Source organism: Phyllobates terribilis, unplaced genomic scaffold (assembly GCF_046119375.1).
Source record: "Phyllobates terribilis strain yellow unplaced genomic scaffold, ASM4611937v1 Scaffold_11__3_contigs__length_659146591, whole genome shotgun sequence".
NCBI lineage: Eukaryota > Metazoa > Chordata > Amphibia > Anura > Dendrobatidae > Phyllobates > Phyllobates terribilis.
In genome coordinates this window covers 11,472,723-11,496,677 of record NW_027362771.1, presented here as the reverse complement: position 1 = coordinate 11,496,677, position 23,955 = coordinate 11,472,723, and the positions used below count along the sequence as shown (strand labels likewise).

The 23,955-nt window shown below is 40.4% G+C and overlaps 1 protein-coding gene across 2 annotated transcripts in view; it reads left to right on the top strand.

The window, feature by feature from the left end:
• Nucleotides 1–23,955, top strand: part of LOC141164964 (teneurin-2-like) — a 2,056,926-nt gene that overhangs the window by 1,265,233 nt on the left and 767,738 nt on the right. The window lies entirely within an intron of this gene.

Here is a 23,955-nt window from a genome sequence, read left to right as displayed (position 1 = left end):
ACATCGCGCAGGAGCTGTGGACGGGGATAAAACAACAGAACGATGAGTGGTTGGTGCTGCTGACCCTCAAGCCCGTGCTGATGGTGTGTGATATCAGGCAAAATCTCAGAGCAGCTCTGGGCCTAGCCGATTTGACACATATCCTTAGCCTGTCGCATGTGCTGAATATGGTGATGCAGATATTCCTGAAAAATTACCCCGATATGTCAGAGTAGCTGCAATGTTCTAACATTGCTGTTGCTCGCCTGTCTGTGCTTCAGTGTCACTTCTGCCTTTCCGCCCACTGACTCATATGTAATGTACCCACAAGGTGGAACTCCATATTGCATATGCTGGAGAGATTGTGCAAGCAGCAACAGGCGATAGTGGAGTTTCAGCTGCAGAATGCATGGGTGAGTTGCTCTGTGGAACAACACCACTTCCCCACCAATGAGTGGGCCTCCATGCGGGACGTGTGTACCGTGATGCGCTGCTTTGAGTACTTCACAAACATGGCCAGCGCTGATGACACAGTAATAAGCATTACTATCCCACTTCTATGCCTTGCTGTAAAATGCTTCAGGAAATGAAGGATGAGGTGGTGGCACAGGAGGAAGAAGAGGAGGAACAGGGTCCATTCACACCATTTTAAGGCCAGTCATCCTCACATGGCTCAGAGGGTGGGATCCCGTACCAACAGCGGCCAAGTACACAATTGTCCAGTCAGGGGACAGTTTTGGAGGAGGAGGAACCGTCTTCACAGCAGGGTGGCACTCAACAGCTCACGGGCATCATTGGAGCGTGGCTGGGGGATACAAAGGACGATGATGCAGGACAGTTTGTTGTTTCTGGGCAGCCTGGCACACATGAGCCAATGCATGCTGCTGTGCCTGCTTTATGAACAACAAATTGCCCGTATTGTTACCAGTGCTGGTTATTGGGTGGCCTCTTCTGGGTCCCCACTACAAGGACACTGTGCCATCCTTACTTCCGTCACTAGAGCGTGATCGGAAAATGAGTGAATACAAGCGCACGCTGGTAGAGAAACTACGGACGCCTTTCTCACCTGACAGCAGGGTATCAGTGGAAGAAAAAGGCAGAGGCGGAAGAGGAAGTCACCAAAGCAGCAGGGCACCACCACCACCTCAGAAGGCAGGATTAGCATGGCCGAAATGTGGCAAAACTTTCTTAACACCCCACAACATTACATACACAACACACCACAACCCACATTGCCTTTCTTTATTAGCAGGAGACAGTGTTACAGCAACATGGCAGCCAAGCTGTGTTTAGTCTCCACACGTAGCAGGGGCCTGGCTGGATCCGATGAAGCAAGAACTTCCACCGTAGGACCTTCCAGAAAGGAGTAATGATCTTTCATAGGTTTTGGGAGATTTAGCTACAAACCTCTAGGGGAGGGGACTTAGGTCCAGCCCAGAGGACAGGAGGGGATTGACACCAAATAGGTTAAATTTTCATGTAAAACAGGGCCTATTGCTTTTTTCTGGGGAGATCACAGAAACATATTGGGAGGGGAGAAGTCCAGGACAGAGGGGTCTGCAAGCCTACCATGTGGCAGCCCCTCCCCCACAAGCAGGCCTTCCATCTGACTGGTAACTGTTTTATATTCAGCTTATATCTTTCGTACCATCACTATTTTCATTTGAATATCTGACCATTATATATGTATAACTATTGTGTATATAGTGTATTGTCTAGTGTGCCCCTAAGGCGATTAAATATATAATTTAACCTTGGGATGCTCTTTTATCTTGATTCACGAATCCACATGTCTGTTTCTTGGTTTAAGTTTCTATGCTACCGGAGCTGGTTCCTGGCTCGCTATAATACCGCTAACAGACCGGGCTTGAATTGAATAGGAACTGGTGGTAGCTTTACCAGGCTGATAAGGTTCTGTTTCACTGGGGCTAGTGAAACAGGCCACTCAGGGGTGTGAGAGCGAGTGTGGTGACACGACAGTGTCTGAGTGGGCCACCTCTTCTCACTCCATGTGCCTCCCTGTGCCTTACTGGGCCCATGTGGACAGGGGGTGTCTGTGTAAAACTGTTTTTTCTTCAACATTAATATAAAAGGTGATTTTATGTTTGGAATACTCTAGAATGGTAAATCCCTCAGCCACACTGCCATTATTATACTGCTGGCTGTTGCCGCAGATTACTTTCCGTGTGTGTCCTTAGGTAGTGGCCTCAAAATTTAGGGTTACATTTTTTTGTCAAGGGTGGGAGAATTTCCAAACAAAAATGGGTAAAGTTTGTAAGCAAAGTTTAGAAACATATCAAATGTATACTTTTGTACAAAATGTATGCTAAATGCTAAAATGACAAGGGCAATGGACGTGGCAGGGCGATAGAAAAAAAATTAAAAATCTCATATGTCAGATGAGAATGTGATTGCTGCTAGCAGTAACTCTAACTCCACCAGTAGTGCTTTCAGCAAACTGCCCAGGCACTAGTAGTTTCAAACTCAATTCAAATTTGACCTCCTTTGCAAACTCGGGCAAGAATATTAGTGGGGATGAAGCAAAGGGCGTAATGGTGTAATAACAGGTAATGTTGTGCAAAGAGAAATTTCCAATCCATCAATGACACCAATTCTGCGTTAAAGATAAACATCTAACCCAGAGCATGCTTGGCGCTAATGAACATGCTTCAAAGTAGAAAATTGTTCTGCAATCAAGTAAAGGGTAGATGCTGAAGGAGTGGGTTGTGATCCCAATTCGTATATGAAGGAATATCCACCGCACTCTCAAAATCGATATTTTCAAAATACTTTTACAGGTAAAGAACATTCAAATAAGACATTAAACAGGTGAAGGAGTAGCAGGTGGAAGTATAGACTTATCACAGGCAGGGGACAAGGCAGCCAGTCAAAATGAAAATGACCATGTCTACATTGCTGGTCATGACAACCAACTGTTACAGTTCAGTTGCGATAATGAAACAATGAGGCGTACTGGCGGACATGGCAAGCTGCATGCTTTAAAGCCTGTGGGAGGACAGGCTTAATGTTAACATTAAGCAAAGTTATGATTATTGGACAGTCTCGCTTTCAAACTTTTGTTATAAAAGCAAAATAAGGGAATTTTTCTATCTTCCGAAAGGGAGTCCATATTGGCTCCCTACCAATTAAGCTTTGTTTTATGCTCAGCTTTTGCCGAGCAAATGACTGCCACCCACAAACCAATAGACCCCATTTTGATCCACACAGACACAAAATTCACCCACCTATGCCAGCATTAGTGTTATAACAAGTAGCCAAGGAACCAGTAGTAACAAATATGGTATATTAGACATGATGGAACAAATGTTTTTTCTGCCATGTTGACAACCTGCCGCATTTCAGCAAACACCGACGCATTGTCTGATCAGCCTGGTTGAGTCATACCTAGACTGAGTCCTTTATGAGGCAGATGCCCTAAGCCCTGAGCCCTGATCCCGTGGATTTCTAGCTCAACAAACTGGACCAGTGGCAAGAACTGGTCAAGGTTGCTATAGGAGTACTCTCATGTCTAGCCTCCAGTGTCATGTTAGAGAGGGTATTAAGTGCAGATGGTGGATTTGTCACACTAAAGTAGTCCAGGTTATCTGCCACTAGCATTGTAAATCTAACATTTGTCAAAATGAATCAGGAATGGATTAGTGCAGACTTTCATGCACCTATAGCTAATGTCAATAATTAACTTGGCCAAAGTGTTTGACTGCCTATTTGTTCATTGTTGGTTCACTGTCATTTGCACCTTTGTGCTGAGCCATTGCTGATGGATCACACACTGCTGGGCATCTACCCATTGTCCATCATGCTATTTCTACTGTAGTACTGCTGCTGTCGGGGATGCCATTGCTGACCCTATACTGGCAAACTTCTCAGAGCCTTCCCTGTCTTAACTCCCCACTGTGCTACTTCTGCTGCAGCCAGTCAGTTTTTCACACATTTTTTACCAGTTTATTTTGACAACCATAATCGCAACACCTATCTGTGGCCTGCTGCCATATTTTGCTTTCTTTACATGTACATACCTGCTTAGGATTTATTTTTGACAAAGGCTGAATAACTGGGGATTAAAAAAATTGTGAAAATGTTATATAGTGTTGCACAAAATGCGTAGTAAAAGAAAAACTGGCAATGCCAATGGAGCGAAAAAGAAATAAAAACATACCTTTACCAAGAATGTGGAATCAGCTAGCATCAGCAGAAGCACCATTACCACCTCTGGCACAAGACATCCAGGAAATAGAGCTACCTAATGTAGGCCAAAATTGGTTCTCTTCCTCTGTAAGGTAAACCTGCGAGTAAGTTGTGGGCAAGCTGTTGGCCATTCTTGCTCTGGCACCCTAAAGACAAAGTGTGTCCTCCCTCTGATGTGCTTTTGTGTATGCAGAGTTTTCCACTTACTTCTGAACAGCTGGTCTCGTGAGTCTCCAGGAATTTCTCTTCTGGAGCCAGAGCAGTGATGAATTCAGAGGACACAAAATTCATAACAATAACTGGGACTTTACTGGGTAACTGGGAGTATGTACAATATTTACAGGCAGATATAATGAATAAGGCCAACAGGTTGTCATCAGCTAACTCCTTAACTGGGCCTAACTTCAGCCCAGAGAGATCTAACTTTTGGGAACATACTCTTTAACCCTTTTAGTGCCAGAGGGAAGCTACTTCCTTCACCACTACTACATCTCTCCAGCAAGCATATTAGTCAGGAGGAAGGAGGGGGCATAAAGAAATCTATTGCATACCACTTGTTTCAGTGACACCATTCTGATGTTGCCTCTGAAGTCAATACCGTCAGCTGAGTCAAAGTTCTGCACAGAATGGTTTGCCTGTTTACAATAAAATAAGAGTAATCATTTTTGGAACTTTTTTTTATTTTAAAAAGGCACAAAAAGTCTCTCAGTGCACTATGTTGTTAAATGGATTGTTGGTTACCACTGGTTATCATCTATTGGTGAAGTTACTTTGACTTTACTAAGGTAGTGTATTTATTAAAGAGATTAAAATGGATAGTATATAGTTTTATGAGACTTTACAGTTTTACTCACATATTTTCAAAGTAATTTAAGTCTTTACAGTAATGCAAATCACAGGAAATGATTTAGCTGTGAATTCATTTTTTTTTAAAGAAACTGTGGAACCCGGTGATTTAAAATTTGAAAAGATTTAATGATCTCTATATGACAGTATTATAACAGCATATTCTGAAAAGTTACCTTAAATCACAGGCACGCTTTAACTCATCATATTGCTTATTTTTTCTGTTCACTCAACACATTATAAATGGCAAGGCAAGAAAACCATATAAACAATTTATTAGCTCCTTAGAGCTAAGTTTGAACATGTACAAACTAAACATTTCAGAAACACTAACTATGCAGACACCATGTAATCTGGGGTACTGTAGAAGTCATCCTATCCCCTTTGCAGAAAATCACCCCCAAAGTATCATGTTTCCCCCGCCATGCTTCACAGTTGGGACAATGTTATTGGCATTGTTCTCATCCTTCTTCTTCCTCCAAACACAGTGAGTGTAGTTGATGCCAAAAAAGTTCTATTTTGGTCTCTCACAGTTGAAGTGTACCTACAATAAAAATTACAGACCTCTCCATTCTTTGTAGGTGAGAAAACTTGCAAAATCAGCAGTGTATCAAACACTTAATTTCCATAGATCAGCCACTTGATATTCTTTTCCCACAATAGTTTTGCTTATATTTTTCTATAGAACCCATTTAGAAGGTAAAAAAGCATTAAAATCCATGGACCAACTATAGCACCCTAAGGTGCTCTGTTGTTTACATGAATAGGTTTTAATCTACTTGCCTGAGTATTGTGAGTGGTCTGAATTAAGCACATCTTAGCAAGCAGTTAATGTGAAGCAAATTTCATACAGAATGTTTCTTAATTACTTAAAGCATGTAAATTAAAGCCTAATACTCTTAAACGTTAAAAGCTTTTTTTTGCGTTGTTTTGAATATTTTGCAAAAGGGGCTATAATAAAACATCATTGTCCAAGCACAAGTTTTATATGATATTTATCTTTTCATTGCAGTAAAAGTAGAATTCATTATAAATGCTCAGGAAAAAAAACATATTTTAATTGTGTTCTCACAGTCACGAAAAGACAGAGAGCAGAAAAAATCCAAAATGAAGTTTTACCTGAAGCAATCTGCCTGGTCATGTAAAGTGTGACAATACATCACACTTTTTTCCTCATTTATCTAAAGTTGAATTTTACAATAATGTTAGGAAAATAATACAAAAGCTGAAAAAGTGTATTAAAACTTTGCGTTTTCAAATCCATAATTTTATTTATGTTTCCATTGATAAGGTAGTTATAGGGTATAAATAACAGAAATACTAAAACTTTAAGAGTATGGGGAATTAGAAACTATAATGTATAATATAAATACATAAAAATGGTTAATTGAATGTTTCCACATATTTTTTATTTTCTTTGAAATTATTATTGTGATAACTAGACTATAGAGGAGATGTAGTACCCATCGTTGCATCATCACTACACTAATATCTGTCCTTGGTACACTTCCAGATTGACCAAACAAGGTCAACAGTCAGGGATGAATCTTCTATTAAAAAATGTCACAGACGAGGCCAGACATGGAATTGTTTTTGACCACCTTATTTTAAGTAGAAAAGTAGTGTGGATATTAATAAATAAGTTGTGCTCTTACATAAAGTCAAACACAATATATTTATGTCAGGAATCTAAAGTAAAAACATTGAAAATTATGCACCATTGGGTAACGACCAGGTTGATTTGAAAACTGTATGAAAGTGATCATAGACATAACAATACATCTTAACACTCAAACTGTAAGGCAATTTATCATAGAAACACATTTTAGCTTTCTTTGTATGGAAGCTAAAATGCAGTACTTTCCCGTCTCTAGAAGTCCAATACGGGGCAATAAGTTTGTACAGTAGAGGACAAGGTGATGAAGCTATAAGCAAAAGTTTAAAGAGGTTGTCCACTACTTTAACATTTAGGATAGGTCATCAAGTGTCTGATTGATGGGGTGCGACACCCGGAACCCCCACCAATCAGCTGGTTTTGGTGCCAGTGGGGACCGGAAGTGCTCAGTTACCATCTGTTGATGGTTGTTGAGCCCAGGTACTGCACATCTGACCCCTATTGATTTGAATAGGGGCACTGATGTGCAGTACCCAGTCACAACCACTATCACTAGATGGAGCAGTTCCAAGACTGAGCACTTCTGGCCTCGACCATCACTGAGAACAGCTGATTGGCTTTGGTGCCTGGTGTCGCACCACCACTGACCAGACATTGATAACCTATCCTAACAATGTTATTCATCAATATGAAAGTACTGGACAACCTCTTTAACCCCTTCACGACCGTCAACGGTAAATTAACGTTGGTGCTTGCTGTGCTTTGTGCAGTTCCGATGTTTCTCTATGGTCGGTGGTCTTGCAGCACTTGGGACACCCAGAATCCTGCAAGTGCTGGAATTCAGGTGCAGAGCCTGATTGGTTCAGATCCTGATAATGTTAATCCAGTGTTATCATCTAAATTAATAGTGATTGCGGCATTTGGAGGTTTGTGGGCTCCTTCTCTCACCCCTACAGCACCCCCGCATTGTGAACATGGGGGAGCAAAGGGTTGTCATAACAGCTGGAGGTCAAATGATGACCACCAGGTCTGCTAGCTACTGTGGTCTGTTAGATTCAGCCAGAAGTAGGGTCTAATATTTGTTCTAACAGTGTAAAACTGACAGTTCTCATGAATCATGTATTGCAATGCATGAAACCAGCGATCAGAGAATTAAAAGTTGAAGTCCCACACAGGGACTAAGTAAAAAAAATTTAAAAATTTTTTAGAACTATTTAAAAAAAATCAGAACATGTCATCACCATGTCGGGACTGACCCTATCTATAAAACTGTCACACTACTTAACCCCTTCAGTGAACACTGTAAAAAAAACTATGCTTTTTCATTATACTGCCAAACAAAAAGTGGAAAATGCGACCAAAAAGACAAATGTAAATAAGAATGATATGGCTGAAAACGTCACTTTATCCAGCAAAAAACAAGCCATCATACAGCTTAGTCAGCAGAAAAATTAAAAAGTTATAGCTCTCAGAATATAGTGATGCAAAAACAATTATTTTATCTAGATAATAATTTTTAAATGTGTAAAAGCGGCAAAACATAAAAAAAATTATATAAATGTGATGTCGTTGTAATTGTACTGACCCAAAGAATAAAACTGTGTTTTAACTTTTACCACAGAGTGAATGGCATTAAAAGAAAAAAACTCAAAAAACAAATCCTGAAATGCTGGCTTTTGTTCATTCTGCCTCTCAAAAATCTGAACGGATAGCGATCAAAAATTATTATGTGCCTGAAAACAGAACCAATGAAAATGTCAACTCGTTCTTCAAAAAACAAGTCTTCACATGACTCTATCAGCAAATATATAGAAATATTATAGCTATTTAAAATATGGTGATGCAAATACTTTTATTTGTATAAAAAATGTTTTTTAATGTTTTATAGTAACCAAACATAAAAAAACAGATATAAATCTGGTATCGATATAATCGCAATGACCCAAAGAATACAGTTGTCTTTTCACTGATACTTACTGCACGGTGAATGGCATAAAAAATAAATAAAACCAATTCTTGACCTGCTGTTGATTTGTTATTTTTGCCTCCCAAAGATCGCAGTCAGGCTCGACTCACATCTATTCTGCGCTTTTTGCTGAGCGCTTCTCCGGGGTTTCTATGTAAATCTCTGAAATCTCTATAAAGAGACAGATGGAGACACTGTGGACATAGTCTGGCCTATAATCCATTTGTGTCCATCTGTGACTGCAAACTATTCTATGAAAATTTGTTCTCCATGAGTCTCGCCGTGAGGCTAAGCAGTACTGTACAGCCATATATGGGGTATTGCCACTTTCAGCTGGAATTGTATGACAAATTTTGGTGCCATTTTTCCCCATTTCTCCTTGTGAAAATGTAAAATCCTGGGGCTAAAACAATTTTTATGCTGTAAAAATGTAATTATTTTTTCTTCATCGCCCAATGGTATAAAATTCGAAGACACACCTAAGGTGTCAATATGATCACTGCACCCCTAGATTAATTAATTGAGAGGTTTAGTTTGTAAAATGGGTGCACGTGTGGGGTGTGGTTCTGCTGTTTTGGGACTTCAGGGGCTCTGGCAATGTGATATGGCACCGCAAACCATAACAGCAAAATCGGTACTCCAATATGTCGCTCTTTTTCTTCTGAGCTTTGCACTGTGCATTTAAAGTAGTTTTTGACCACATATGGGGGATTAGTGTACTCAGGAGAAATTGCTTAATAAATTGCACAAATTTGGGTTCAAAGCAACATTTTAGTGGAAAAAATGGTAAAATTTAATTTACTCCGCAATTCTAAGAATCGCTTGAGGGTTAAAATTACTCACTACTACCCTATCAGAATTTCTCCAGAGGTGTATTGTGTAGTATTCAAAATGGGATCACTTTTGGGGGTTTCTGCTGTTTTGGCATGTCAGGTGCTCTTCAAATGTGACATGGCATCCACAATCTATTCCAGCCAATATGGCGTCCCTTCCCACCACCACATATGGGCTATCAACATACTTAGGAGATATTGCACAACAAATATTATAGTCCATTTTCTCTTTCTACCCTTCTGAAAATAAAATATTTGGGGCTAAATCATCCATTTTGTAGCAAAAAAGTGATTTTTTTTATTTTCATTGCTCAATGTTACAAAATTCTGTGAAGTACCTTGGGGGTTCAAGGTGCTCACCACACATCTGCATGAATTCCTTTAAGGATGTCATTTCCGAAATGAGGTCACCAGCAGAGGGTTCCACTGTTTAGGCCCATCAGAGGCTCTGCAAACGTGACTTGGTATCCGCTATCTATTACAGCAAATTTTCTGCTTAAAAAGTCAAATGGTGCTACTCCCCTTCCAAGACCTGGCATGCGCCCAAAAAGTAGTTTTCCAACACATATAGGGTATAGTCATACTCAGGAAAAATTTCACAAAAAATTGTATGGTCCATTGTTTCCTGTTACCTTTGTGAAAATGCGAAATCTGGGGTAAAAGGAACATTTTAGTGAGAAATAATAAAATTTTAATTTTTTCCTTTCATATTGTTATAATTCCTTTGAAGCACCTGAAAGGTTAATAAACTTCTCTAATGTGGTTTTGAGCACTTTGAGGGAAGCCATTTTTAAAATTGTAAAAATTTTGGGTATTTTCTGTGACATAGGCCCCTCAAAGTCACTTCAAATATGATGTGGTCACTAAAAAAATTGGTTTTGTCAATTTTGTTGGAAAAATTAGAAATCGCTAATTAATTTTTAACCCTTCTAACTTCCTAACAAAATAATATTTTCAAACATAATGCTGATGTAAAGTAGACATGTGAGAAATGTTATTTATTAACTATTATGTGTGATATACAGTTGTTTGAAAAAGTGTTTGCCCCTTCCTGATTTCTTATTCTTATTCTTTAACACAAGTAAACACAAAATGGGCCCTTTGTGAAAAAGTGATTGCCCCCTTAAAACTAATTAAATGTGGCTTATCACATCTTTGAGAAGATTAGTTCAATTTCCCTAGCCACAGACAGGCCTGATTACTGCCACATCTGTTCTCAATCAAGAAATCACTTAATTAGGACCTGCCTGAGAAAGTGAAGTAGACAAAAAGATCCTCAAAAGCTAGACATCATGCTGTGATCCAAAGAAATTCAGGAACAAATGAGAAACAAAGTAATTAAGATCTATCAGTCTGGAAAATATTATAAAGCTATTTCTAAAGCGTTGGGACTCCAGAGAACCACAGTGAAAGCCATTATCCTCAAATGGCAAAAACATGGAACAGTGGTGAACCTTCCCAGGAGTAGCCAGCCGACTAAACTTACCCCAAGAACACAGTGATGACTCATCCAAGAAGTCACAAAAGACCCCACAACAACATCCAAAGAACTGCAGGCCTTACGTGCCTCAGTTATGGTCAGTATTCATGACTCCACCATAAGAAACAGACTGGGCAAAAATGGCATGCACGGCAGAGTTCCGAGACAAAAACTACTGCTGAGCAAAAAGAGCATAAAGGTGCATCTCAGTTTTGCCAGAAAACATCTTGATGATCGCCAAGACTTTTGGGAGAATACTCTGTGGACTGACAAGACAAAAGTTGAACTTTTTGGAAGGTGTATGTCCCATGTCCTATTGCATCTGGTGTAGAAGTGACGCGCCCCCTGGGCCTGTGCGGTGCAGGGGGATACCCGAAGCCGGATCGCTGGGGGTTGTAGTCCTCCGTGGCGGTGACCCGGTCCGTGCCCAGGGCGGTCAAACCAGTGGCAGTCTATAGGTAAGAACAATGTCCGACTACGCCACCCGTGGATTGCGGTCAGTGGGGACAGCCGCTGCGCTGCCGACCGCTGAGGCTGATGTTGTTTGCGCAGCCGAGTATGGAATAACTCCCCACGGGAGAAGTATTGCCTCAGGGCAGCTAAGGTGGATGATGGGAGTGATGGTGTGAGCATCCCAGTACTAATGGTGCTGGTGCGGCGATGAAACACAGAGACGTGTGGTTGCAGTTTCCAATGCTTTACTCACAGTTCTTTACTGGTCCTAGTCACCTCGGTACCGGCGGTGACTGCCCAAGCCGTGCTGCGTCCACCAGGCAAGGGGCTCGACCAACTCCCAGGCAATTCCAGAGCGTGGCACAGGACTCCCTTCCTTTCCTTTCTCTGGCCGTCCCCACCAGTGACCCACCTTTGTCCAGCTTCCTCGGGCCTTCTGTTGGCGAAACCTCTCTCCGGTTTCCCTGACGCTATGTGGTATGCTTTCCTGGTGGATGTAGTGAGGGGTCGCACCAAGATGTGGTCACAACCTCCGGTTTTGGCTGAGGATTAGTCGCCTCCACCAATTTGGGTTCCGGTACCCTGCTCTGCCAACCCTTCACCCGTTATCTCGTGGGTTCTTAGGGTTCCTTCTTCACTCGTGTCTCTGGGCCTTTCTCTGTGTTCCTGTTCCTTGCTTCCTTTCTTACTGTCCTTTCTGTTCCTTCTCCTTTCTCTCTGTCTCAGGCTCCAGCCTCCTGACAAGGCCTGCCTGCGGAGCAGAGCCCATGCAGGGGCTCTGCTTCCTGTCTTCTCCTCTCACTCTTGACTTCTTCTCTGCACTGCACTGACTCTGTCCTAAGATGGTGCCCACCTTATATACCTCCTTCTAACACCCGAGCCCAGGTGACTAGCAACCAATGGGCTCCTACCTATGCCCAGAGACCCACCCCTATCTGCTCCTACACCACTGGGTTTTCCTCCCCCTCCCCACTCCAGCCAGGAACAGATGCTGTCGTGCCTGCACTTCTGTCTAGTGGGAGCACCGTTGAGCTGTCCCTCGGAAATGAGGTGTGTGTGGTGCATGCAGCTTACTGAGTCCTGGTCCACACTCCATCCTTACCCGGGAGTGGAATACCACACCTCTGGTTCGAGGTGCAATACCCCTGTAGCAGCCGAGCCCTCGGGGTGCTACAGAAGTAACATAGCATTTCAGAAAAGGAGCATCAAATCAACAGTACAATATGGTGGTGTTAGTGTGATGGTCTGGGGCTGTTTTGCTGCTTCATGACCTGGAAGACTTGCTGTGGAAAATGGAATCATGAATTCTGCTGACTACCAAAAAATCCTGAAGGAGAAAGTCTGGCCATCTGTTAGTGATCTCAAGCTGAAGCGCACTTGTGTTATGAAGCAGGACAATGATCCAAAACACACCAGCAAGTCCACCTCTGAATAGTGTAAAAAATTAAATTAAGACTTCTCAGTGGCCTAGTCAAAGTCCTGACCTTAATCCGATTGAAATGCTGTGGCATTACCTTAAAAAGGTGGTTCGTGCTTGGAAACCCTCCAATGTGGCTGAATTACATTGGAGCCTAATGATGAATGGGCCAAATTTCCTCGAGAGCATTGAAAAAGACTCATCGCCAGTTATCACAAATGCTTGATTGCAGTTGTTGCTGCTAAGGGTGGCTCAACCACTTATTGGGTTTAGGGGGCAATCACTTTTTCACAGAGGGCTCTGTAGATTTGGATTTATTTTTCCTTTTAATAATAAAGACCTTCATTTAAAAACTGCATTTTGTGTTTACTTGTGTTATCTTTGTTTAATATCTAAATTTATTTTGTGATCTGAAACATTTAAGTGTGACAAACACTACCATGAAGTACAAAATGTCAGGGCAATACAGTCTCTGAATCACTGGGATCCATTGAAGAGTTCCAGAATTATTACCACATAAATTGATAGTGGTCAGAATTGAAAAAATTTGCCTGGTCATGAAGTTGAAAACATATTATGGCGTGAAAAAGTTAATAGTGGACAACCTCTTTAAACCTCTTTAAATTAAGTCACATTACGAATGAGTGAAGCTTAAAGTGGGTTTCTCAGGAATAAGATATTGATGGCCTAGTATAGATTATTAATATCAGATTGGTGGCAGCCAGCAACTCTGCACATAATGTGATATAACTATCTCACTGTGGATGAAAATACAAAGTGTACAAAACAGGAACATCACAGCTCTGTTATATTGTGTAGTGGCCATTCACGGTTACTCTAGGTCAGCCCCAATTGAAGTGAAAAGGAGATGTAGTGCTGTACCAGAGAATGACCACTAAATGATGTATGGAGCTATGGTGGTCCTGCTCTGTGCGCTATTTACTTTCAGCCACCATGGGAAATTCTCAAAGGATACCCACTGATCTGGTATATACTAGATAACCCAAGGGAAAATTATTAATAACAAAATCCAGGACAACCCCTTCAAGGATGCATATTTTGGTAGATATTTAAAATGTACTATCTAGTTTACGTTTAAAAAAAATGCTTTAAAAGTATATTCACACGTGCCAAAAAAGAAACTATTACGGATTCTGTCGTACATTTTGTTGCTGATTTGCTGTGGCTTTCGTACTACTCATTGCAAAGAGTGAAAAATGCCAGTGTAAATGGAGCAGTGCAGGTCCGTTTCCATATAGAAATCATTCACATCCCATTGATTGAAATCTGATTTACGTTGGTGTTTCTAATAACCGTTGTGGATTTTCTTTGCAGACTTGTAAGAAACAAAGTCATTAGGCTTTTTCCATGTACAGTATTTTTGCAGCATTTCTGCTCATTAGAAGCAACAGAATATTAACAGTTATTTTATGTCTTTTTTTGTTCATTCTTGATAGTGATAGACAGGGAATGAAAATCATTGCTGACAATTGAGAGTGGACAGGTCCATTTATTGTGTGGTAAATGTGAAATATATCTTGCATTTATGGGTTACAGCTGATCAGGATGTACAGTTAGGTCCATATATATTTGGACAGAGACAACATTTTTCTAATTTTGGTTCTAGACATTACCACAATGAATTTTAAATAAAACAATTCAGATGCAGTTGAAGTTCAGACTTTCAGCTTTCATTTGAGGGTATCCACATTAAAATTGGATGAAGGGTTTAGGAGTTTCAGCTCCTTAACATGTGCCACCCTGTTTTTAAAGGGACCAAAAGTAATTAAACAATTGACTCCAATGCTATTTCATGGACAGGTGTGGGCAATCCCTTCGTTATGTCTTTCTCAATTAAGTAGATAAAAGGCCTGGAGTTGATTTGAGGTGTGGTGCTTGCATTTGGAAGGTTTTGCTGTGAAGTAAGCATGCGGTCAAAGGAGCTCTCCATGCAGGTGAAACAAGCCATCCTTAAGCTGCAAAAGCAGAAAAAACCCATAGGAGAAATTGCTACAATATTAGGAGTGGCAAAATCTACAGTTTGGTACATCCTGAGAAAGAAAGAAAGCACTGGTGAACTCAACAATGCAAAAAGACCTGGGCGCCCACGGAAGACAACAGTGGTGGATGATCGCAGAATAATCTCCATGGTGAAAAGAAACCCCTTCACAACAGCCAACCAAGTGAACAACACTTTCCAGGAGGTAGGCGTATCAATATCCAAATCTACCATAAAGAGAAGACTGCATGAAAGTAAATACAGAGGGTTCACTGCATGGTGCAAGCCACTCATAAGCATCAAGAATAAAAAGGCTAGACTGGACTTTGCTAAAAAACATCTAAAAAAGCCAGAACAGTTCTGGAAGAACATTCTTTGGACAGATGAAACCAAGATCAACCTCTACCAGAATGATGGAATGTGAAAAGAATGGCGAGGCGTGGTACAGCTCATGATCCAAAGCATACCACATCATCTGTAAAACAAAGCGGAGGCAGTGTGATGGCTTGGGCATGCATGGCTGCCAGTGTCACTGGGTCACTAGTGTTTATTGATGATGTGACACAGGACAGAAGCAGCCAAATGAATTATGATGTATTCAGAGCCATACTGTGTGCTCAGATCCAGCCAAATGCAGCCAAACTGATTGGTCGTCGTTTCATACTACAGATGGACAATGACCCAAAACATAAAGCCAAAACAACCCAGGAGTTTATTAAAGCAAAGAAGTGGAATATTCTTGAATGGCCAAGTCAGTCACCTGATCTCAACCCAATTGAGCATGCATTTCACTTGTTAAAGACTAAACTTCAGACAGAAAGGCCCACAAACAAACAGCAACTGAAAACCACCGCAGCGAAGGCCTGGCAGAGCATCAAAAAGGAGGAAACACAGCGTTCGGTGATGTCCATGAGTTCAAGACTTCAGGCAGTCATTGCCAACAAAAGGTTTTCAACCAAGTACTAGAAATGAACATTTTATTTACAATTATTTAATCTGTCCAATTACTTTTGGTCCCTTTAAAAACAGGGTGGCACATGTTAAGGAGCTGAAACTCCTAAACCCTTTATCCAATTTTAATGTGGATACCCTCAAATGAAAGCTGAAAGTCAGAACTTCAACTCCATCTGAATTGTTTTGTTTAAAATTCATTGTGGTAATGTCTAGAACCAAAATTAGAAAAATGTTGTCTCTGTCCAAATATATATGGACCTAACTGTATATCACCTTTCACATAAGGTCCCAGCAGTCTGTATAAGTGGAGCGGCAACACAGCTCAGTTTAACTGTGTCACATTACAAACCCTTTTATCAATTTCTTTCTTTCCTTCTTTCATTGCACCGCCAGCTCTGCTGTTCAGCACATCTAGATATGCAAGAAAAATCCAAATGCTGTCATATTTTTTCATCGAATTAACCCCTTCACGCCGTGGCCCTTTTTCATTTTTGTGCTTTCGTTTTTTTCTCCCCTTCTTCCCAGAGCCACAACTTTTTTATTTTTCAGTCAATATGGCTATGTGAGGGCTTATTTTTGTGGGACAAGTTGCATTTTTGAATGAGTGCGGTGAAATAGCAAAAAAAAGTGTATTTACACAGTTGTTTTTTTTTTTTTACCATGTTAATTAAAAGCTAAAACTGACCTGCCATTATGATTTTCCAGGTCATTACGATTACGTAGATACCAAACATGCAAACATATATAGGTTCTTTTTTATTTAAGTGGTGGAAAAAAAAATCCAAAGTTTGTCTAAAAAAAAAAAAGTCACCATTTTCCAAGACCCATAGCGTCTCCATTTTTTGGGAACTGGGCTGGGTGAGGGCTTATTTTTTGCACTCCGAGCTGACTTTTTTATTGATACTATTTTGTGGTAGATACAATGTTTTGATCGCCCGTTATTGCAGTTTATCTCGTTGCATCATTTATGATTGGACTAATTATTTTTATATATTGAGAGATCAAGTAATTCTGAATGCAGCGATACCAAATATGTGTATATTTGATTTTTTTTTACTGTTTTATTTTGAATGGTGTGAAAGGGGGGTGATTTAAACTTTTATATTTCTAAATTTTTTTAAATATTTTTAAAAACATTTTTTTAACTTACATGCTTCAATAGTCTCCATGGGAGACTAAAAGCTGCGATCATCAGATCACCTGTGCTACACAGAGGTGATCATCAGCTCACCTGTTTGTAGCAGAAATGCTCATTTGGTATGAGCGCCGATCGCTGGGCGCGATTCCACCGGCGGCTGTTAGGGGAACATGATAGCTGATCAGAGCCTGCGCCAAAGGGAGAGTCATGCCATATGGTGAAAGGGTTAAGGACTTACATTGCTGATTTTAATCTGACATTGGGATCAATATCGGACATGCCTCCATGATTTTGCATGGATCACTCGGTCCGATGGAAAAGAAATTGGCATCTGAGCAGCCATGTAGACTGTGAAAGGTACGAGTGATATCCATGAAAAAAAGTATAGCACTCATATGTGAAAAACTGATGTGTGAATGAGCTCTTGGATAGACTAAAGGAGCGCTATGTAGAATTACATTTCATGCATTAAAGCTTTGTGCAATACTCAGACAACCCCTTCTCACTTATATTATTCTGCATAGAATAAAAACACTGTATACTCACCTCCGATTCTGGCATCACTTCAGACTACACAACACTCCTGCCCACAAAATGTCTGCTGATGGATAAGCATGTGACCAGACCTGTCCATCAACCTATTACAATGGAATAGCAATTTTTCCATGTGAGGTGTTTTACAATTAGAGGAGACTGATAAACTGGTCTGGTCACATATTTCTCCACCAGCAGCCATAGTATGAACTGCAGAGTTGAGTAGTTGGTAACGAAGTGCAGGAGGGAAACCTGTTATTCCCATATAATCCACGAATGCTACATTGCACTTTATGCTTGCATATATTGCTTCAGTGTGTCTGTATGTATACCGTGGGTATTGAAAGTATTCAGACCCCTTTACATTTTTCACTCTTTGTTTCATTGCAGCCATATGGTAAATTCTAAAAAGTTCATTTTTTTCTCATTAAAGTACACTCTGCACCCCATCTTGACTGAAAAAATACAGAAATGTAGACATTTTTGCAAATTTATTAAAAAAGAAAAACTGAAATATCACATGGCCAGAAGTATTCAGACCCTTTGCTCAGACACTCATATTTAAGTCACATGCTGTCCATTTCCTTGTGATTCTCTCTGAGATGGTTTTACTCCTTCATTGGAGTCCAGCTGTGTTTAATTAAACTGATAGGACTTGATTTGGAAATGCACACACCTGTCTCTATAAGACCTCACAGCTCACAGTGCATGTCAGACCAAATGAGAATCATGAGCTCAAAGGAACTGCCCAAGGAGCTCAGAGATAGAATTGTGGCAAGGTACAGATCTGGCGAAGGTTACAAAAGAATTTCTGCATTACTCAAGGTTCCTAAGAGCACAGTGGCCTCCATAATCCTTAAATAGAAGAAGTTCGGTACCACCAGAAGTCTTCCTAGACCTGACCGTCCAGCCAAACTGAGCAATCGTGGGAGAAGAGCCTTGGAGAGAGAGGTAAAGAAGAACCCCAAGATTGCTGTGGCTGATCTCCAGAGATGCAATAGGGATATGGGAGAAAGTTCCACAAAGTCAACTATCACTGCAGCCCTCCACCAGACGGGCCTTTATGGCAGAGTGACCCGATGGAAGCCTCTCCTCAGTGCAAGACATATGAAAGCCCACATAGAGATTGCTCAAAAACACATGAAGGACTCCCAGACTATGAGAAATAAGATTCTCTGGTCTGATGAGACGAAGATAGAACTTTTTGGTGATAATTCTAAGTGGTATGAGTGGAGAAAACCAGGCACTGCTCATCACCTTCCCAATACAATCCCAACAGTGAAACATGGTGGTGGCAGCATCATGCTATGGGGGTGTTTTTCAGATGCACGGACAGGACAACTGGTTGCAATTGAAGGAAACATGAATGTGGCCAAGAACAGTGATATCTTGGATGAAATCCTCTTCCAGAGTGCTCTGGACCTCAGACTTGGCCGAAGGTTCACCCTCCAACAATACAATGACCCTAAGCACACAGCTAAAATAAAAAAGGAGTGGCTTCAGAACCACTCTGTGACCATTCTTGACTGGCCCAGCCACAGCCCTGACTTAAACCCAATTGAGCATCTCTGGAGAGACCTGAAAATGGCTGTCCACTAACGTTCACCATCCAAAGTGATGGAACTGGAGAGGATCTGCAAGGAAGAATGGCAGAGGATCCCCAAATTCAGGTGTGAAAAACTTGTTGCATCATTCCCAAGAAGACTCATGGCTGTACTAGCTCAAAAGGGTGATTCTACTCAATACTGAGCAAAGGGTCTGAATACTCATGACCATGTGATATTTCAGTTTTTCCTTTTTAATAAATTTGCAAAAATTTCTACATTTCTGTTTTTTCAGTCAAGATGGGGTGCAGAGTGTACTTTAATGAGAAAAAAAAATGAACTTTTTAGAATTTTCCAAATGGCTACAATGAAACAAAGATTGAAAAATGTAAAGGGGTCTGAATACTTTCCGTACCCACTATATGTTTGTATATATGTGCATGTACACTTATATGTATGTGCATGTATGAATTTGCACACGTCTATGGATTATATGCAGGTGTGTATTCATGTGGATATGCACTTTTATTCACTCTACTTTTATATATATGTGTACGCGACTGTATCCATAAGGGAGTAGACATTTCTATTTAGTTCACTTTTCTATATAGTTTTTGTTTTATTTACTAATCTATGTGGTTCTAACTATGTTTTAAAGCCTTTTTAATACACTTGCTAATTTTATTAGCGTGGTGATCTATTCTCACTGTGGATTGTGATATTTTCACTTTACCTCTAATAAACTTTTTATCTTCTCTTATGGTTCTGATTGATTATCTCTCATCTGTAACCTCAACATTTAGAAGGCAGACAGAGGGAGGAAGCTCCCTCTGCCTTCAGACCGGCGCCCCCTCAATGTTTTCATTGGTTGTCATGTCAACCAATCGTTGACATGACAACCTCCATGTCACCATATGTAAAGTAGTAAATTGGGAGTTTGCAGTCAGTTCTTGAGTAGATGGAAAGAAAAATTTACAATAAAGAAATGTTATCACTAGACCCCTTTAAAAAATTATGCAAATGTACAGTCACTTGGAAATAGATATATACTAAATTAGTGCCTCCTAATTTACTTTGGCTATGTAATTTACCATGCAAATAGACAGTGTGTCTGAAACACTTTCTTAACACGTCAAAATGACAATCAGAATGTCAGATATTAAAAGTAAAACATCCCTGTAGTTTGTGTACTAAATAGGCATAATTAAAAAAAAAACTTTTCTTCTGCTCCTGGGATTTGAACCAAAAAAACTGCAGTTTCAGAGACAGATGTTTTACCATTTAGCCATCAGGTCAAGTGATAATGAATAGAAGTTTTTCTTGGCTTATGGGATCAATCAAGAAAATAGTCAGTGTATCTACAAGTAGAGATGAGCGGTGTTCGACTCGAACTGTTCGCCAATCTCAAATTCGAGCTGTTTTGGGCGGTGTTCGAGCCGTTCGGCGAACACGAACAATTTGAAAAAAATTCGGCTTTTCGAGGTTATGTTCGATAACTGTTCGTGCACCAAAATCATAGCTGGATTTTTTCTCAGTAATGCTGAAAATTAATGTTAATACACAGTTTGAGTGTACAGCGGGGCGGGGGGAGGGGCAGGGGATGGATCTCTGCAGGAACAATGAAGATCTCCATTTTTTTTTTCTCTTTCCCGCATTTACAGTGGGGAGGTGCAATCTGTCAGCCTATCAGCAGAGCACACACGGAGCAAACTGCTTTTATTCACACAAGCAAGGGCATGTGTCATTGGCAGTGTATGTCACATGTCCTTGCCCTATAAGACCCAGCCATTTTCCCCGTCGCCACCATTTTCTCACTGCTGCAGCTGCGTGTTAGACGGCACTGCTGTTGGTTTGTGCGCTATACCTTGTTAATTTCAAGCCAATTTTCGCACAAATCTACAGATAGCTTGGGAGTAGGGAATAGTTGTGATTGCAGTCCTTTTAAGGACTAGGTTACAGCATTTCCTGCAACTTTTATCAGGCAGGTCTGTGCTCTTAAATAGATAGGTTGGGAGTAAAGACTAATAGTAATTGCAGTCCTTTTCAGGGCTAGGTTACATCAGTTCCTATCACTTTTTGCCAGGCAGGTCTGTGCCAGTGCTGTGCAAGTTTTTTTCACAACATTTGGCTGAATCTAGCAAAGCTAATCCTTTTTGGCCTTTTGCAGAGTGTGTTAGTCAGTGGAGTAGCCTATCTGTGTTGCAAGATACACCACCTGTGTATAGAATACCAATTTTTTTACTGCACCTAGTGAAGTAAAACCTTTTGGGCATAGCATCATTCTATTAGTCCATCTATACTGACCTCCATCAGGTTGCAAATTGAATATAATTTTTTTCTACACCTAGCTCTGAAAAAATATTTGGGCTTCTAGCAGTGTGTGGGACTTGGTCTATAAATCCATCTATACTGACCTCCATCAGGTTGCAAATTGAATATATTTTTTTCTGCATCTAGCTCTGAAAAAATATTTGGCCTTCTTGCAGTGTGTGGGACTTGTTCTATTAGTCCATCTATACTGACCTCCATCAGGTTGCAAATTAAAAATAATTTTTATCTGCATCTTGCTCTGGAAAAATATTTGGCCTTCTTGCAGTGTGTGGGACTTGTTCTATTAGTCCATCTATACTGACCTCCATCAGGTTGCAAATTAAAAATAATTTTTATCTGCATCTAGCTCTGAAAAAATATTTGGCCTTCTAGCGGTGTGTGGGACTTGTTCTATTAGTCCATCTATACTGACCTCCATCAGGTTGCAAATTCAAAAGAATTTTTTGTCTGCATCTAGCTCTGAAAAAATATTTGGCCTTCTAGCAGTGTGTGGGACTTGTTCTATTAGTCCATCTATACTGACCTCCATCAGGTTGCAAATTAAAACTAATTTTTATCTGCATCTAGCTCTGAAAAAATATTTGGCCTTCTAGCGGTGTGTGGGACTTGTTCTATTAGTCCATCTATACTGACCTCCATCAGGTTGCAAATTCAAAATATTTTTTTGTCTGCATCTAGCTCTGAAAAAATATTTGGCCTTCTAGCAGTGTGTGGGACTTGTTCTATTAGTCCATCTATACTGACCTCCATCAGGTTGCAAATTTAAAATAATTTTTATCTGCATCTAGCTCTGAAAAAATATTTGGCCTTCTAGCAGTGTGTGGGACTTCTTCTATTAGTCCATCTATACTGACCTCCATCAGGTTGCAAATTAAAAATATTTTTATCTGCATCTAGCTCTGAAAAAATATTTGCCCTTCTAGCAGTGTGTGGGACTTGGTCTATTAGTCCATCCAGGGGTGGATTAAGAGTAGCAAGGGCCCCGGGCAGTTTAGAAGGCGCGGCCCCCCCCCCCACCTGATTTATCACGTGACATGTCACATGATCCCCTGTGATAGATCATGTGATAGTTCACGGGAAATTAATTTGCCACAATATTAATTGTGCTGCCTCATCTGAGAGCAGCACAATATTGGGGCAGATACCCTGATTCCAGCGATGTGTCACTTTTTCTGCTGCTTGTTGTCATTTTGAGAAAATCACCATTTTATCTGCTGCAGATCTAGCAGCTCTCTGAATGCTGCGCTCTGTATAGCCCCACCCACACCACTGATTGGCAGCTTTTTGCCCATGCTCAGTGTACACAGAAATCTACTGATCAGTGATGGGGGTGGGGTCCTACAGAACTTACTAGTCATCTAGTGATAATTACCTTCTGACAAATCAATGATTTTATCAAAAGAACACTAAGCAGCCCAGTAAGTGACACATTACTGGAATCAGTGCCTCTAACCCTACATTATGCTGCTCTCAGATTAGGTGGCAAAAACCTGATGACAGATTCCCTTTAAAGGAGCTGTAAACACAAAAAGGTTTGTATTAAAAAAAATACAAGCCATTTGTGAAATTAACTTTTTTTCATTGTTAATTCACATTAGACTGTATCTTCAACACTTTTGTCAGCAGGTCTTATTACAGACTCTGAATAGGGCAGGTCTCTCCCTCTCCCTCAGCAGAAAGTCACAGCATGGTGAAAAAATGGGATCTTTTATGATTTTCTCATAATAAATAAAAAAGGACATGCAAGTCCTCCAAACAATTTTCCATTTCTCTATAGGGGAGGTCCTAAATCTTTCTTGTTCTTTAGTTGATCACATGTCAAAAAGGCAAAGCATTTACTATGAACTCGCCTAAAAAAATATACACTGGGAGAGTAATATTATCATCTGCATGTAAATATTCCTTGACTCTAAGGGCTCGCTCACACTGTCGTATAACACGGCCGAATGCTATGTGATGTTTTATCGGATAGGACTCGGCCCTATGTTATACTATGGGACAGTGCGATTATTGTCATGAGAAAATAATCTCATTCGATATTCGGACCATGTGCACCCATACAAGTCTATGGGTGCACGTAAAACATTAGACTGCACTCGGATGTCATCCAAGTGCAGTCCGATGAACACTCACAGAGACTATGGAGAAGATGGAGAAAGTAAGTTCTCCATCTTCTCCATATCTGTGCTGCGAGAGAATCGGATCACACTCAGTTGAAGCTCTGAGTTTGAGCCGAGTGTCATTAGCATAATTGGCCCTATTCTCTTGCATGAGAGAATATATGGCTTAGTGAGTGGACCCTAAAACTGAATAGTAGTGACGGACAGGCACCTCACAAGCGGGATCCAAGTATCTCTCAGATGTCGTGTAGGTAGGGCTTCATTCCATGGGGTAGGGCTTAATTTCAAGGTATATAAAAAAATGGACTTCAAATAAAAATTAAATGAACACAAAAAGCACTAATTGAATTATTTTTTTCTTATTTATGTTTGCAGCCCCTTTAAAAACCCTTTGAGGACCAAGGCACATATATGTCCCATAGTTTTAAACTGGAAAAAAATTTGGTTGAATAAAATTTAAGGTCCTCGAAGGTTTAAGTAGGTCATAAATTCATATGAATACGTGCTCATACAATTTCACATGCCATAAGATGAAGAAGA